Source organism: Rhipicephalus microplus, chromosome 7, assembly GCF_043290135.1.
Source record: "Rhipicephalus microplus isolate Deutch F79 chromosome 7, USDA_Rmic, whole genome shotgun sequence".
Classification (NCBI taxonomy): Eukaryota; Metazoa; Arthropoda; class Arachnida; order Ixodida; family Ixodidae; genus Rhipicephalus; species Rhipicephalus microplus.
The window spans coordinates 94,742,478-94,760,216 of NC_134706.1; the positions used below are offsets into that span (position 1 = coordinate 94,742,478).

At 46.1% G+C, this 17,739-nt stretch overlaps 1 pseudogene; it reads right to left on the reverse strand.

The window, feature by feature from the left end:
• Positions 1-963: 963 nt before the first annotated feature.
• Positions 964-4,105, reverse strand: LOC142767819 (uncharacterized; annotated as a pseudogene).
• Positions 4,106-17,739: the final 13,634 nt, after the last annotated feature.

Sequence of the window (17,739 nt, forward strand, 5' to 3'; positions counted from 1 at the left end):
AAAAAAGGTGGATAATAGTTGCGACTGACTATTTGACACGATATGCTGAAACCGGCTGCCTTGAGCGAGGAACGGCAATGGAAGTCGCGAAGTTTTTCGTTCAGAATTTGCTTCTTCGCCATGGAGCGCCACTCGTCGTAATTACCGATCGAGGAGCAGCGTTAACGGCTGATTTGATGCAGTCCTTAATTACAATGACTAACACCAGCCATAGGAAAACCACTGCATACCATCCCCAAACCAACGGGTTGACAGAACGCCTGAACCGCACCATCGCTGACATGCTGTCGATGTACGTTGACATTGAACATAAATTGTGGGACAAAATCTTGCCATACACAACTTTCGCCTACAATACGGCCGTGCAGGAGACCATCCGCGTCACACTATTTCAGCTGGTTTACGGTCGCACTGTCACTACGACACTCGATGCCATGTTGCCAGTAGACAACGACAATTACAAGCCATCTGAGCTTGACGACTTTTTACAAAAGGCCGAAGGAGCACGCCAGTTGGCACGACATCGAATACATCAACAGCAAAAGAAGGACGCAAGCCACTACAACCTGTGCCGCAGAAACGTTCAGTACAACCCGGGCGAGCGAGTATGGATATAGACACCACTCCGACGCCGCGGCCTATCAGAAAAGCTTCTTTGTCGATACTTTGGCCCCTATAAGGTTCTCCGATGAATTAGTGACCTAAACTACGAAGTCATCGCCGCTGGACACATCCCTTCAAAGCGGCAAAACAGCGCAGAAGTCGTACACGTCATTCGTATGAAGCCCTATTATGAGAGGGAATGAAAACGCTCCCTTTCTCTGTTTGCCTTCCTCCATCGCACATCGGGACAATGCGTATTTTGAAGGGGGACTAATGCCACAGCAACTGTTTACGCTATCCGACATTATTAGGTATCAGCGTCCACAGTCTTGTGCGCACTCCTGCTTGGGGCCGCACGACTCATGCCTCTTGTTCTCGGGAAGAGTCAGTGTGGGTTGGAGCTGCGAAGAAGAAGAAGGTGCGTGGGCAGATGAACAGTTTTTTTATTTTGGAATGCTCTAGCGGACTCTTCCATATTTTCGCACATAATTTTCAGGGCACAAGTTCGCCCATAATAAACTAGTTTTTGACGTTTCTTTTCTTGCACCCGTTACAATATAATCAAGATAAGCCTTAACGCCAGGAATGCCTGCCAACAATGCGTCGATTTCCCGTTGAAACACCCACGGCGCGACAGTAATTCCAGATGGCAGCCGCCTGGCCTAGTAAAACCCATTGAGTGTGTTAACTTTCAGTACTTCGGCTGGCACATCAACGAGACTAAACTGTTGATAAGATTGAGCTAGGTCGAGCTTAGTGAATATCTTGCTTGACCCGAAATTCGATAGGATATGTGCGGCAGTAAGAAAATGATACCCACTTGGTTTAACGGCGTTGTTTACCGTGCTGCGGTAATCACCACAAAGTCGTAACGTAAAACGAATAACTGTATAAAATGAACAATATGGTTGTGAACTTGATAAGCGAGTATTGAAATTTAGGGAGGCAAAATGTTGTTATCAATGGTAAGTCATCCCGGGAAGTTGATGTTTCCTCTGGAGAGCTTCAAGGGTCAGTCTTGGGTCCACTACTGCTCTTCATCTACATAAACGACATTTGTTCCGGTATTTTATCACATATGAAATTATTTGCTGACGACTGTGTTTCGTACAGACTCATACATAGCTCTTATGATTGCACTACTCTTGAAAACGATCGTGACACAGTTTCTGAATGGTGTGGAGAGTGGCGTATGTTCATTAATGAAAAAAGAAACAGTGCGTATGTGTTTCTCTAGAAAAAAGGCACAAATTGACTCATTTTGAACTGTAAAGTCAACCAGGCTGCTAACAGTTTGTGAAGCATCTCGGTGTATATTTTACACTGGACCTTTCCTGGAGCCGTCACATCAATCACGTCACAAGTAAAGCAGGACGTGTGTTAGGATTCCTGCGCAGAAACGCAAGTAAGTGGCCACTTGAGGCCAAGAATCAACTATATATAACTAACATTCGATCTGTCTTAGAGAACACTTGCGCTGTGTGGGATCTGTGGAAGGCAAGTGATGTGTGCAATTTAGAAAGAATTCAAAACATGGTTGTTAGGTTTGTCTGCTCTGATTCTACAAGACGTTTCAGTGTTTTAAAAGCAAAATAAAAGTTTGGTTGGGAACTTCTAGACAAGTGAAGGGAATATCTGAGGTTGAAACTTTTACACAACATATTTCATAGCTGTAGAGGTCTAGACCCCTCACGATACTTTTGCAAACCAGACTAAGTTTCACAGTGACTAGATCATGCCAACTACATAAGGGAAATAAGCTGCCGCACTGACGCATTTAAAATGTCATTTTTCCCAGGGCGATAGCGTCGGGGAATAGGCTGCCTTCTCAAGTAGCAGAGGTTACTTCGTTTGAAGTATTTTCAAGATTACTTCAAGGTCTAGAGTAGTGTACTCGCCAGGATGTCTAGGGAAGAAGCGGTACTGTGAAGCTCCTTTGTATTGTCTACTCCCACGTGCCGCTCTGTATAGTTGACAATGAATCGCGTTAATATTGTGTTGTAGAAGTGTGAGTATCTGTATTCAGTGATGAAATTTTGTATTCTCTCCCCCCCCCACACTGTAATGCCCTCGGGCGCTGTGGGTACATTGATAAATAAATAAATAAATAAATAAAATACGGTATTTTTTCCTGCTATCACTAGCGGAGTTGTCCAGTTGGACAACTCGACTGGTTCCAAGACTCCTTGTTACCAAGCGGTCCATTTGTGTGGCCACGTTGTCCTTCAGTGCTAGTGGGACTAGATGACTCTTCAGGAACGTTGGTTTGGCGCCGTCTTTCAGTGCGTAGTGTACTGGCGGTCCAATGAAGCCAAGAAGGTAACTGCGAAACACTTCAGAAACATATTAAGTCACGTATTCAACATTCATATGCTGAATTCAATGCAGCTCAATGCCCAATGGTCCAAACGACTTCAGCCCAAGCAAGCTCTCACCTCTTCTCTCCACTACCAACAATGACAGTTTTGCCCTGCGGCCTCTGAATTTCACTGCAACACTTACGCGACCAACTACGAGTGAAATTTTCTTTTACCAGTATACAATCGTTGTGTACATTGCTTTCTCGCGAATGATCGAAAGGTGTCATCTCTCACAATTCATCACAATGCGCTAGAATTGATCTTCATGGGTACATTCTGGTCCTAAATCGGTACATCTGCCTTCTTTTTTTTTGCTTAATCACTTGATGAACGGATTCAGTCATTTTGTAAGCGCCCTTGCTTTTACCATCTTTTTTCTTCTGCTCCTCGAAACTCTTTCTTTCATACTTTCTAACTTCGTATTTTGAACCACAGGCTTTTGCACATGTCCGATTTTTCATCACTTGAAACATGCCGCCTTTCTGAAACGGCATAAATGTGGAGCGTGCTTACGTTTGCAGCGATAACAACTGGAACCGTCTGCCGTGGTTTCTTCTTTCATTCGCTTGGCTTGAATTAGGCCCTGCCGCTGTTTTGTCTCGTCTAGTCCCTGGTAGCGTATGTCTCGCCGCTGTTGCAGTGTAGCTTCAGTGTTCACAGCCATGTCGTACGCGACCTGGAACGTAAAGGTCTGCTCGGCAAAAGTCTTTCCTTTACTGCTTCGTTTTCGACGCCACACTCGAAACGATCCCGCATAACGATGTTTAACGGTAACTGCTTGTCACCAAACCCGCAGTTTTCGTATAGCTTCCGCAGAGCGGTGACGTTGTCTGACACTGATTCATCACCAGACTGGTTTCTTCTGTAGGCATAAAGCTTGCGTCCAGCTCGGATGGCATCGGGTGCAGGTGCTAGTGAACGGCCTTATTAATTTCGTCGTAGCTTGCTGTGTTCGGTCTTACCGGCTTCACCACGGTTACAATGAGCCTTTACGCTACTTCGTCGCTGCAACTCAAAACATCTCTTTTCTGCTCGTTCATTGTTATCTTGTTCGCGACGCAAAACATTTCCAACCGCTAGACGTACTCATTCCAAGACGCGTCCGTGCCAAGACAATACTCGCCGATCTTGCCGACAGCCATCCCGCCTTCTTCGACGGTGGCCTCGCCAGGCTGGTCGCCTCGTCGTCAATAAACTTCATCAGTCGGACGCTCCACTGGGAACTTTAACCTTCACAAGTCAGGCCACAGTCTCTTTTATGCTTCTAATGCACTGAGAGTGAATCTCTGGAGTACTTCTTTTTGACATACGCGAAATTTAAAAGTCAAAGGGAAAGCCTACTAGAAGAACCTCTACGAAAGTTGGACTTAAACTTGTCACATCCGGCGATCCTTTCATTTGGCGCAATAACACTTAGTTTTAGCCACAGCAGCCTCTTCAGCACTGTTACAGATGTTTTTTGTGTTTAATGGGTCGTTCTTCTATTTCTTTAATCTTACAAGTTTAATTTAGAATCTTTATTACCTAATGAATTCTAGTCTTTCCTTCAAGAAGTGAATAATTTTAATAAGCAAGGTACCGTCTGATTCAAGGCTTATACCCCTAAGTGGGTTGCGCACAAACGTTGAGGAACCAACCAACCAATGATGCAGCGCCTGCTTCTTTAATGCCACGTAGTGGGTGTATAACAAGTTCGAAAAGCTTTCATGCATTAAGTGCCTGAGGTACCCAGTAAGAGCAGAAGATCGCTATGGTGTTCAACTCCTAAAAGCGGAGCTTTAGGGTTTCGAAATTTTTGCCTCATTTGTGGTTAGAAGCGGTGCCGCAAACAAGGCAGTGAAGTACTACAAAAACAATCTAGGCGCAATGTTTCTTTTCAGAGTAGGTTGGCGGTTTGTGTGAATGAGAAAATTATTCGCAAATTTTAGGAAAGGTTGAGGTAATGAGTTGGGCATGCCAGTAAATGTTCGCTCAAAAGTGCGGCTCAAACACAAAAACAAAGAAAGAAAAGAAATTGGATGTATTCTTCCTCATTGTTTGGCGACATCCTCGTGTTCCTATGTGGTGCGTTTTCTAGCTCCCGTTTTAACTATTTACATATGTTCACACCAAGCAGGTTTAAAACAATTTCTTTTAAAACCTTCTTGGTTCACATTCACGGCTACCATAACATAAAGAAATTCCCCCACCTCCCCAAGGGGAATTGTGAGGAAATGTGAATGCATTGCATAGTGTCCATAACGGCGTTTCGCACGTGAGAACCCAAATAATAAGTATTCTTTTTTTCTTAGACCGTGAAGCCATTTGCGTTGTTCACCGCGCGTGGCGTTTTTTTCGCGAGAATGGCGTTATGCGTTTCCAGCTCTAGTTACTAGGGTGCATGGTTAAAAAATACAATTAGGTGAACAAAAAAACAGACAATGTTTTCAGCTGGCATTGGCGTTTCACAGCAGCGCTCGACAACACAGTTCCGGATGTTCTTAAGATGCACTTAGCCAGCGAACGGTGAAGAATGAGGGAGAGAGATTGATTGCTTGATTGATTGATTGATATGCGGCGTTTAACATCCCAAACCGCCGTATGATTATGAGAGATGCCGTGGTGGAGAGCTCCGGAAATGTCGACCACCTGGGGTTCTTTAAGGTACGCCCAAATCTCAGCACACGGGTCTACAACATTTCCGCCTCCATCGGAAATGCAGCCGCTGCAGCCGGGATTTGATCCTGCGACATGCCGGTCAGCAGTCGAGTACCTTAGCCACTAGACCACCGCGGTGGGGCGTGAGAGAGAGAGAATAAACGTTTATTTGTACTGTCAGGAATTAAAGTGAGTGGGGCCCTTCGCCCAGAACTCCACTGGCTATAGCAACTCGCCGGGCCTGGTCCAGGGTTGCGAAGTGAGGCGTGAGCGCACGGGAGAGTGGAGCGCTGGTATAGTGAACTACAGGTTTTCCCGCTCAATTTAATCCAAGCGCCAGCCAAATTAATCTAGGCGCCAGTCAATTTAATCCAGCCGCCACTGAAATTAATCCAGGTGCCAATCATTTTAATCCACGTGCCACTGAAACTAATCCAACCGCCAGCCGATCTAATCCGGACGCCAGCGAATTTAATCCTGATGACATTGTGACTTCAAAACGAACCAGAATTTTCGGGAATGCGTGGAGTGAATAGCTTTGGAGTGAATTTAACAGGGAGAAGCCATGAATGAGTCACTAGTGACACAATGCGACTCGCGCGACTTTATCACGCCTATCACCCGCGTAAGCACTATTCACACCTTCGACATGCATATCAAAGGCAACGCCCTCCACACAGTAATAACTTGATAATTATTAACCAGGCCAATGATCTCATCACGAGTGACTTAGGTGACGTCCTCACGCATATCACCCTCGCACGCACTGTCTTAACCTTCCATCATGCATATCAAATGAAACGTCTTTGAAAGGGCGGGATCTTGATACCTAAAACTCGGCCAAGTCACCTGATATCCAGTTCCTCAGGGGACGTCATCACAAATATCACCCGCTCACGTTATTTACTCGCCTGCCGACATGCATGCCAAACGAAACGTCTTTGAGAGAGCGATAACGTGGTACCTATGACTCGGCCAACTGACTTGATCACTTGTGATTTAGCTGACGTCATCACGCCTATCACCCACGCACGCAATGTCTAACCTGCCATCATGTATACCAAACGAAACGTCTTCGAGAGGCTAATAAATTGAACGCTGTCAATCGGCAGAGTGACGTGATCACTAGTGACTCGTGTGACGTCATCGCGTTTGACACCCACGCACGCGGTGTCCTAAGCTGTATTCATGGATATCAAACGAAATGTCTTTGAGAGAGTAATCACTTGAACGCTGTCACAAGGCCCAGTGACGTCATCACTAGTGACTGACGTGACCTCATCACGCCTGACACCCACGCACACGGTGTCCTAACCTGTCTTCATGCATATCAAACGAAATGTCTTTGAGAGAGTAATAACTTGAACGCTGTCACAAGGCCCAGTGATGTCATCACTAGTGACTGGCGTGACGTCATCATGTCTGACACCCACGCAAGCACTCTCTAACCTGCCTTCATGTATATCAAACGAAACGTCTTAGAGAGAGTAATAACTTGAACGCTGTCACAAGGCCCAGTGACGTCATCACTAGTGACTGGCGTGACGTCATCATGCCTGACACCAACGCAAGCACTCTGTAACCTACCTTCATGCATATCAAACGAAACGTCTTTGAGAAAGTAATAACTTAAACGCTGTCACAAGGCCCAGTGACGTCATCACTAGTGACTGGCGTGACGTCATCACGCCTGACACCCACGCAAGCACTCTGTAACCTGCCTTCTTGTATATCAAACGAAACGTCTTAGAGAGAGTAATAACTTGAACGCTGTCACAAGGCCCAGTGACGTCATCACTAGTGACTGGCGTGACGTCATCACGCCTGACACCCACGCAAGCACTCTGTAACCTGCCTTCTTGTATATCAAACGAAACGTCTTAGAGAGAGTAATATCTTGAACGCTGTCACAAGGCCCAGTGACGTCATCACTAGTGACTGGCGTGACGTCATCACGCCTGACACCCACGCACGCGGTGTCCTAACCTGTCTTCATGCATATCAAATGAAATGTCTTTGAGAGAGTAATAACTTGAACGCTGTCACAAGGCCCAGTGACGTCATCACTAGTGACTGGCGTGACGTCATCACGCCTGACACCCACGCAAGCACTCTGTCCCCTGCCTATCAAACGAAACGTCTTAGAGAGAGTAATAACTTGAACGCTGTCACAAGGCCCAGTGACGTCATCACTAGTGACTGGCGTGACGTCATCACGCCTGACACCCACGCAAGCACTCTGTAACCTGCCTTCATGTATATCAAACGAAACGTCTTAGAGAGAGTAATAACTTGAACGCTGTCACAAGGCCCAGTGACGTCATCACTAGTGACTGGCGTGACGTCATCACGCCTGACACCCACGCACGCGGTGTCCTAACCTGTCTTTATGCATATCGAACGAAACGTCTGTGAGAGAGCAATAATGTTATACTTATAACTCGGCCAACCGACTTGATCACTATTGACTCACGTGACGTCATCACGACTAACAGTCATGCAAGCACTCTCTAACGTGCTTTCATGAATATCAAACGAAACGTCATTGAGAGAAAATTAACTTGAAGGCCGTTGCAGGCAGCGTCTGCTAGTAAAAAACTAACTTCTCGCGCTGCACAGCTTTTCACCAGCTAACCGGTATACGTAGGCACCAGATCGCGCGTTTCGAATTCAGTCAAACGCGTCTTTACATGGCTTTTGTTTGACTTGACGCTTTTCTTGACTCGTGTAGATTTGATGGAAGCAACAGTACCTTCAAGCAGCAGTGTGGTACAACCCAACAACAGTGTCACATCGCTCGTTGAGGGCAGCGCTTCTCCTTCATTCAATAAATAGAAATAATGAAGTCGAAATGACAAATAAGCATTTTACAAACCATACTCAATTACGCAACATTCAACCGATACCCTCACCTCCCTGTGATACGTTTACTCCAGCTCGTCGTGTGGGTAGATGTACGCGTCTTTTTTGTTGCTTCTCGTGTTTCGTAGAATGCCTTGAAAATGCGGGCAGCCAGGCCGCAATGCTGTGAACGGACAGGCGTTCTACACTAAAAAGGCACGCTTATTTCAAGCACACTAACCTATATGAAACGGCGTTGCGTAGAATGTAGAAAGAAAGGCACGAGTCAGCTACCGCATTGAATGGCGCATCAGCAAATGGCCAGTTGCAAATAGCAATAGTATGTATCTCAAGTATGGGGACTGCCCTCTATTACAACGGATTTGGTTCACAGGATAACCAGATGAAATAATTGTTGAGCCGAAGGAGTGGTAGACAAATCTTTTTGTAGCAAGCTTTGGAGCAGGCAGACCGTGCGTCTTATGCTTGATTAAGGATATACAGTGTTATGACTATAGCCGAATTATATGCAAACGCCTGTTTTGTTTCTTGTGCTCATATCGTGTCATTTTGACACGTGAGCACAAATTAGAGGGCGAGGAGAGCTTTTATAGTGCTTTTATAGTGCCTATATATACTTATTTCGGGTGTTGTAGGCTCAATTCGTATAGGTGCCTGTAAATGTCTGTTTTCAAAATCGATGCCTATATAAACGCTATTTAACCTGACATTTTGCTTTCAAGTACCACTGGAGCCCGGTATTTATGTTACCCGGCAAAATATAGATTTCGGGACACTGTGGGGTGCGAACTACTCTTTATTTCACGAGTTACGTTTAGAACTGTCAAAACCAGAAGGCGTTTTAGCCAAGAGGAAGGTAGATTAGCCTCTACACATGTATACCATCCATGTCGCGTCGTCTGCTCAGCCTCTTTCCAGTGTCCGCTCAGATGCGTAGGGAGCAGGAGGTGCCTCCGTGCATCGGCAGGAAGATGAAGAATGAATGCGAAACTGTGGAGAGTCATCAGGGGAAGTAAGGAAGTAAAGTGCAGATTAAAAAAAAAGCAATATCTATGTAGTTTTTGTTTTATTTGTCATATACATGTGGTGCTTCACTGGATCACCTGAAAATTTTTACTTACGCAGTGGAAATAGTTGCATGTCCAATGAAAAGCTTTGTATCACTAGAATTTTTATTTAATCATTAGAAGCTGTGAAAGCATGATCTCAGGAGAGGAGCTTGAAACCTTCACCACTAACTCTATGTAGACTTCGCAAGTCCGATTCCTTCCCCGCTATTGGTACGAAATTCACTCGGAGCTGGAGCATCACACGACGTCCATGAGCACGTCATGCGCGCGTAACCTAAACTCGCATGAGATGCCCATGTCAGCCCGTGCGTGCAAGCGGTGTTCTGCCGTCTCGATGTTCTTTTGTATTGTACTGCGAGTTTTTGTGGGATGGATCCCTATCTGCGCGCACGTTTGGAGAGGCTGGCTGGGATAACGTATCCTTACCCCGATACACAGCGTCACACCGCTGCATCTTCTGCTAGCGACGATACACCAAAACCACGCCCAGCGTTGTGAATGCTGGCCCCGACACAATGCGCAAACTGCGAGAACACCAACGCAAACAAAATGGAGGCACCTTAGTGTCGCGTCTCTCTCGATATGAAATTAAATAAATAAGGCGAATAGATTTCGCCTGTGTGTTCTAACATTTTTGTAAACTTTCATGCTTCTATTTAGGCAACAGTTTGTACAAATTACACACGTTGTCTCAAATAGTTCTCGCAGTGTCACGTACTACTTTGACATAGGCAGGACCATTCTATCACCTTCACCATGTGTGGGCGCACGCCCATGAGATGAAGGTGAAGCCGTGTTCAGTTTGGCCTATCACCTCTTTATGCCACGCGTAGTACTGGAAATCTTGGTAAATGAGATCTTGAGCGCTCAGTGCATTCATTCCTTTACGCTTCTTAAAAGTCTTAAGTTTGTGTAACGACCCTTAAAGTGTTCACAGACAGAAGAAAAATTTTTGCCTGTGTGGTTAGGCCAAGTTAATACGCCGCAAAAAAAAAATTCTTCTGGCGCCTGGCACTCTGACTATTTGCGCATGTATAGCCCTTCTTAGCTATGGCACACAGAAAGAGACCCAGAAGCATATTTCTACGATGGTGCACACTTAACTGACCATGCAGAACTAGAAATGGAGAGACCGTATTCTGCGAACCCCGCGGAAAAACGCATGTTTATGCTAAATCATTACCCGTTTGTACAATTATAAACTAGAACATTTTTGCTTGCTTTCATGTCGTAGAGACAGATCCCGCACCTGTTTATTGGAAAATGTGTGTTTGGTCAAAGCTAATTGTGCCTATATTCACAATTTTGGAAGCCTAAAACAGTGTTCTGGCCGCCAATTTTCGGTGCCTAAATCCCGGTTCTTTAGTGCTTATAGAGCTGGCCTCTATAGTTACGACCTACCTGACATGCTTTCGCAATGCCGAAGCAAAGATGATGTCCGGTTAAAACATCCACCGTACCTCAAGAAAAAAATGTTGTTCTAATAACGTCAAGCTTATTAAATTGGTTATGAAATGGGTGATGAAAGAGAACCGGGACAAGTCCGTGAGAAACAAAATTTATTAATATACAGGCAAAGCAATTTTCATGAACACGCGCCCATAGATGTGCTGCTGAGCAGTGTTCTACATATCAAGGCAGTCGAGGGCAACTTGTACAAAAGTGTAATTGTGCCTATCATAAGCGGCACAGTCCACACGCTGGATGTGCTGCATAGAGCATCCCGCGGCCTCAACCAGCAGACCACGGCGATGTTCTTTCTTGGAGATCCCTTCCGGTGTCGTGAGGAGATCATCCCTCGGCTCGCTTAGGAATCCCTTTACACCTGCCTTGAACTTTGAGAAGAGCTCCTCAATCGGATTGACGAAAGGGCTGTATGGCGGTAGCCACTTGACTGTGTGGTCGCTTGCCGCGAGGACAGCCTGTTCGGCGCGGTGGTGCGCTGGTGCGTTGTCAAACAGGAACACTGCCTGTATTCCTGGTTCCTGCTGTGAAACTTTACTCGACACTTCTGCAAGAAAGTCGTTGAAGACAGCCCAGTAGACCTTGTCTGCAATTGTCCAGTGGAGAAGGCCATTTGCTGACATGCAGGCTATAACATTTACATTCGCCCCTTTCGCACTAGTTGAAAAACGGCATGCTGGAGCACCTCGTTTCGCCCTACCGAAACTGTGTGTAATTTGTACAAACTGTTGCCTAAATAGAAGCATGAAAGTTTACAAAAATGTTAGAACACACAGGCGAAATCTATTCGCCTTATTTATTTAATTTCATATCGAGAGAGACGCGACACTAAGGTGCCTCCATTTTGTTTGCGTTGGTGTTCTCGCAGTTTGCGCATTGTGTCGGGGCCAGCATTCACAACGCTGGGCGTGGTTTTGGTGTATCGTCCCTAGCAGAAGACGCAGCGGTGTGACGCTGTGTATCGGGGTAAGGATACGTTATCCAAGCCAGCCTCTCCAAACGTGCGCGCAGATAGGGATCCATCCCACAAAAACTCGCAGTACAATACAAAAGAACATCGAGACCGCTTGCACGCACGGGCTGACATGGGCATCTCATGCGAGTGTAGGTTACGCGCGCATGACGTGCTCATGCACGTCGTGTGATGCTCCAGCTCCGAGTGAATTTCGTACCAATAGCGGGGAAGGAATTGGACTTGCGAAGTCTACATACAGTTAGTGTTGAAGGTTTCAAGCTCCCCTCCTGAGATCATGCTTTCGCAGCTTCTAATGATTAAATTAAAAATTCTAGTAATACAAAGCTTTTCATTGGACGTGCAACTAATTCCACTGCGTAAGTAAAAATTTTCAGGTGATCCAGTGAAGCACCACCTGTGTATGACAAATAAAACAAAAACTACATAGATATCGCTTTTTTTAATCTGCACTTTACTTCCTTACTTCCCCTGATGACTCTCCACAGTTTCGCATTCATTCTTCATCTTCCTGCCGATGCACAGAGGCACCTCCTGCTCCCTACGCATCTGAGCGGACACTGGAAAGAGGCTGAGCAGACGACGCGACATGGATGGTATACATGTGTAGAGGCTAATCTACCTTCCTCTTGGCTAAAACGCCTTCTGGTTTTGACAGTTCTAAACGTAACTCGTGAAATAAAGAATAGTTTGCACCCCACAGTGTCCCGAAATCTATATTTTGCCGGGTAACATAAATACCGGGCTCCAGTGGTACTTGAAAGCAAAATTTCAGGTTAAATAGCGTTTATATAGGCATCGATTTTGAAAACAGACATTTACAGGCACCTATACGAATTGAGGCTACAACGCCCGAAATAGGTATATATAGGCACTATAAAAGCACCGTAAAAGCTCTCCTCGCCCTCTAATTTGTGCTCACGTGTCAAAATGACACGATATGAGCACAAGAAACGAAACAGGCGTTTGCATATAATTCGGCTATAGTCATAACACTGTATATCCTTAATCAAGCATAAGACGCACGGTCTGCCTGCTCCAAAGCTTGCTACAAAAAGATTTGTCTACCACTCCTTCGGCTCAACAATTATTTCATCTGGTTATCCTGTGAAACAAATCCGTTGTAATAGAGGGCAGTCCCCATACTTGAGATACATACTATTGCTATTTGCAACTGGCCATTTGCTGATGCGCCATTCAATGCGGTGGCTGACTCGTGCCTTCCTTTTTACAGTCTACGCCACGCCGTTTCTTATAGGTTAGTGTGCTTGGAATAAGCGTGCCTGTTTAGTGTAGAACGCCTGTCCGTTCACAGTATTGCGGCCTGGCTGCCCGCATTTTCAAGGCATTCTACGAAACACGAGAAGCAACAAAAAAGACGCGTACATCTACCCACACGACGAGCTGGAGTAAACGTGTCGCAGGGAGGTGAGGGTATCGGCTGAATGTTGCGTAATTGAGTATGGTTTGTAAAATGCTTAATTGTCATTTCGACTTCATTATTTCTATTTATTGAATGAAGGAGAAGCGCTGCCCTCAACGAGCGATGTGACACTGTTGTTGGGTTGTACCACTCTGCTGCTTGAAGGTACTGTTGCTTCCATCACATCTACACGAGTCAAGAAAAGCGTCAAGTCAAACAAAAGCCATGTAAAGACGCCTTTGACTGAATTCTAAACGCGCGACCTGGTGCCTACGTATACCGGTTAGCTGGTGAACGGCTGTGCAGCGCGAGAAGTTAGTTTTTTACTAGCAGACGCTGCCTGCAACGGCCTTCAAGTTAATGTTCTCTCAATGACGTTTCGTTTGATATTCATGAAAGCACGTTAGAGAGTGCTTGCATGACTGTTAGTCGTGATGACGTCACGTGAGTCAATAGTGATCAAGTCGGTTGGCCGAGTCATAGGTATAACATTATTGCTCTCTCACAGACGTTCCGTTCGATATGCATGAAGACAGGTTAGGACACCGCGTGCGTGGGTGTCAGGCGTGATGACGTCACACCAGGCACTAGTGATGACGTCACTAGGCCTTGTGACAGCGTTCAAGTTATTACTCTCTCAAAGACATTTCGTTTGATATGCATGAAGACAGGTTAGGACACCGCGTGCGTGGGTGTCAGGCGTGATGACATCACGCCAGTCACTAGTGATGACGTCACTGGGCCTTGTGACAGCGTTCAAGTTATTACTCTCTCTAAGACGTTTCGTTTGATATACATGAAGGCAGGTTACAGAGTGCTTGCGTGGATGTCAGGCGTGATGACGTCACGCCAGTCACTAGTGATGACGTCACTGGGCCTTGTGACGGCGTTCAAGTTATTACTCTCTCAAAGACATTTCGTTTGATATGCATGAAGACAGGTTAGGACACCGCGTGCGTGGGTGTCAGGCGTGAAGAGGTCACGCGAGTCACTAGTGATATCGTCACTGGGCCTTGTGACAGCGTTCAAGTTATTACTCTCTCAAACACGTTTCGTTTGATATGTATGAACTCAGGTTAGACGCTGCGTGCGTGGGTGTCAAACGCGATGACGTCACACGAGTCACTAGTGATCACGTCACTCTGCCGATTGACAGCGTTCAATTTATTAGCCTCTCGAAGACGTTTCGTTTGGTATACATGATGGCAGGTTAGACATTGTGTGCGTGGGTGATAGGCGTGATGACGTCAGCTAAATCACAAGTGATCAAGTCAGTTGGCCGAGTCATAGGTACCACGTTATCGCTGTCTGAAAGACGTTTCGTTTGACATGCATATCGGCAGGCGAGTAAATAACGTGCGCGGGTGATATTTGTGATGACGTCCCCTGAGGAACTGGTTATCAGGTGACTTGGCCGAGTTTTAGGTATCAAGATCCCACCCTTTCAAAGACGTTTCATTTGATATGCATGACGGAAGGTTAAGACAGTGCGTGCGAGGGTGATATGCGTGAGGACGTCACCTAAGTCACTCGTGATGAGATCATTGGCCTGGTTAATAATTATCAAGTTATTACTGTGTGCACGGCGTTGCCTTTGATATGCATGTCGAAGGTGTGAATAGTGCTTACGTGGGTGATAGGCGTGATAAAGTCGCGCGAGTCGCATTGTGTCACTAGTGACTCATTCATGGCTTTTCCCTGTTAAATTCACTCCAAAGCTATTCACTCCACGCATTCCCGAAAATTCTGGGTCGTTTTGAAGTCACAATGACATCAGGATTAAATTCACTGGCGTCCGGATTAAATCGGCTGGTGGTTGGATTAATTTCAGTGGCACTTGGATTAAAATGAATGGCACCTGGATTAATTTCAGTGGCGGCTGGATTAAATTGACGGGCACCTAGATTAATTTGGCTGGTGCTTGGATTAAATTGAGCGGGAAAACCTGTAGATCGGGGTAGTGGGATGAGGGCGGTCGTCACGGGGAGGCCGTTCGCATGGAAACCACTAGGCGGCGCTGCGGCGCCTTTCTCTCTCGGTCTGTTCGGTGGATCGACATGTTTTTTGAGCGCTCCGGATCGACTGCGCAGATCAGTGTTTTGCATTTTTTGAGCTTGTCTTTATAATTAAAAGGCAGCAGTTGAAATTTTCGTAGCATTTATTTTATGGTACGGCTTTTTCGAAGGCCAGTCACCAAGTATTTATTAGTGCGGGTGTGTGTGCTTGAAATTTTAGTGGTTGTTTTTCTTTTGCCACCCCGTGGGGGAGGTGCGCGTACATTGAACACGCAAATTTTTGTAGTAGAGCTTACACTTCTTTATTTCGTAGTGCAGGGCTCGAGTTTAGTAATTATCGAGTATAGGGAGAATTGGTGTCAGAAAGACATGGTTAAAAAGACTGTAAAGTGTTCAGGATGTGGAGTGGTTTTGAAAGTGGACCCAAGTGTAGAAGCGCATGGAGAAGAGGTTGACGCGAAGTGTAGGCAATGTGAGCTCGAGGAAAAAATGGAGAAAATGATGGTTGCCCAGAGTGAACTGCTGATGAGAATCGCCGAGCTCGAGACTGCGTTGGCGACAGAGCACGAGAAAACGAGGGCGATGGGAGAAAGAGTGAAGTCCGCCGAGGAAGCACTAGCGAACCTTAACAAAGAAGCGGCCTAGGGAGAGAACAGCAGGGAACCGGCAACCAGAACGGTGGAGAAGGAAGAGCAATCAAGCTTGGAAAAAACAGGTTCAGCCGGTTCAATTGTCGCAAGGCCCAGCTTCAGCGAGGTAGTGGTGGGGCTGGCAGGTGACAAAGCAGCCGGCGTCATAGGTGCAAGTAGCCCCCAGGTGCTGAACGCTCCAGCTGAAAAGTCACAGCATGTGATAATCGCCGGGGACTCGAATTTAAATCGATGCACAGAAGCCATCAAAGAGAGGGTAAGAGGTGACAAGAGGGTTGCAGTAGGAGTGTTCCCAGGACGCAAGCTTGAAGCAGTCATGAGGCAAGCGAGTGCAAAACTCAAAACTACAGCTGATAGACAAAACCTCGTGATAATTTCAGGCGGTTTAAACGATGTCTTAAATGAAGATACAGCAGGACTAGCAACCACACTGGCGAAAGGCGTCGATGACATGCGCGCCACTTCTTCTAAGGTACAGGTAGTGATATGCACGATACCAGAGGTACCGGTGCGTGATAGCCACCTGCAAAGAGCGGTTGTCAACGCAAACCAAGAGATATGGCGGATGAGTCGAGAGAAAGGCTTTGAGGTGGTGGAAATAAACAGAGAGGTGTATAGGTGGGGTGGTTTTCAACGAGACAGAATTCACTTCGATGGACGGCTAGGTCATGAGGTGGGCTGGCGGCTTGCAGGACGCGCAGTAGCTTTTTTTGGGGGGCAAGCGAGCCCTTCAGGGTGCAGGATAGTTAGTAACGAGGGAAACAGCCAGGGAGACTCTTGGACAGGTGGTATGGACAGATACGATTCCAAAGTGGCACCAGTATCAAGATAGGTAGAGTCCGGGGCGCAAATAGACGTAGTCACGAGTGCCGAGCCAATTCAGACATAGGGTATAATAACATGCAGGGTGGTAGGAACAGGCTCAAGTGGGAAGAGATAGAAGAACAGCTAAGGGAAGAGAGGCCGATGGTATACGGTTTTGTAGAAACACATCTCATGGACATGGAACAACCTGCGAACAATCTGGACTACGCGTGGGAATATTGTAATAGAACAGAAGGCAGCAGAAAGGGGGGTGGTATTGGGGCATTCATTCATGAAAGTACAGACTGGCAAAGGGTCAAGCAGGAGTGCAAGTAAGATTAATGGCTAAAAGGGAAAGTGGCAGGTCAAATGACACTCCTTGGTTTCGTGTACTTGTGGACGGGAGCAAAGACCAGAGAGGAAAACCAGGCAATGGTAGAGTGTATATCAAAGGACATTCAGGAGTTAATAGGAGAGTGGGAGGTAACTATACTAGGAGACATGAATGCGCACATAGAAGATATAGATGGGTATACCGACCCGACAGGAAAAATGATCATGGATATGTGTGAATGGCCTGATTTGATCATTTGCAACAGTACCGAGAAGTGTGAAGGGCAAATAACATGGGAGGTAGGAAGGCTGCAGTCGACGATAGATTATGCACTGATGTCACATAGGATGTACGATAAGCTCCGGGGAATGCAAATAGATGAAGGTGGCTCCAGAAGTCTGGGTAGTGATCACAAACGTATCGAGCTAAATTTTGAAAGAGCAGTGAAAGTGGGAAGGAGACAAGATGAGCAACTACAGCCAAAACGTTTTATTCAGAAAGGCAAATTGAAATAGCCACTAAACAAATTCAGAAAGTAATCACG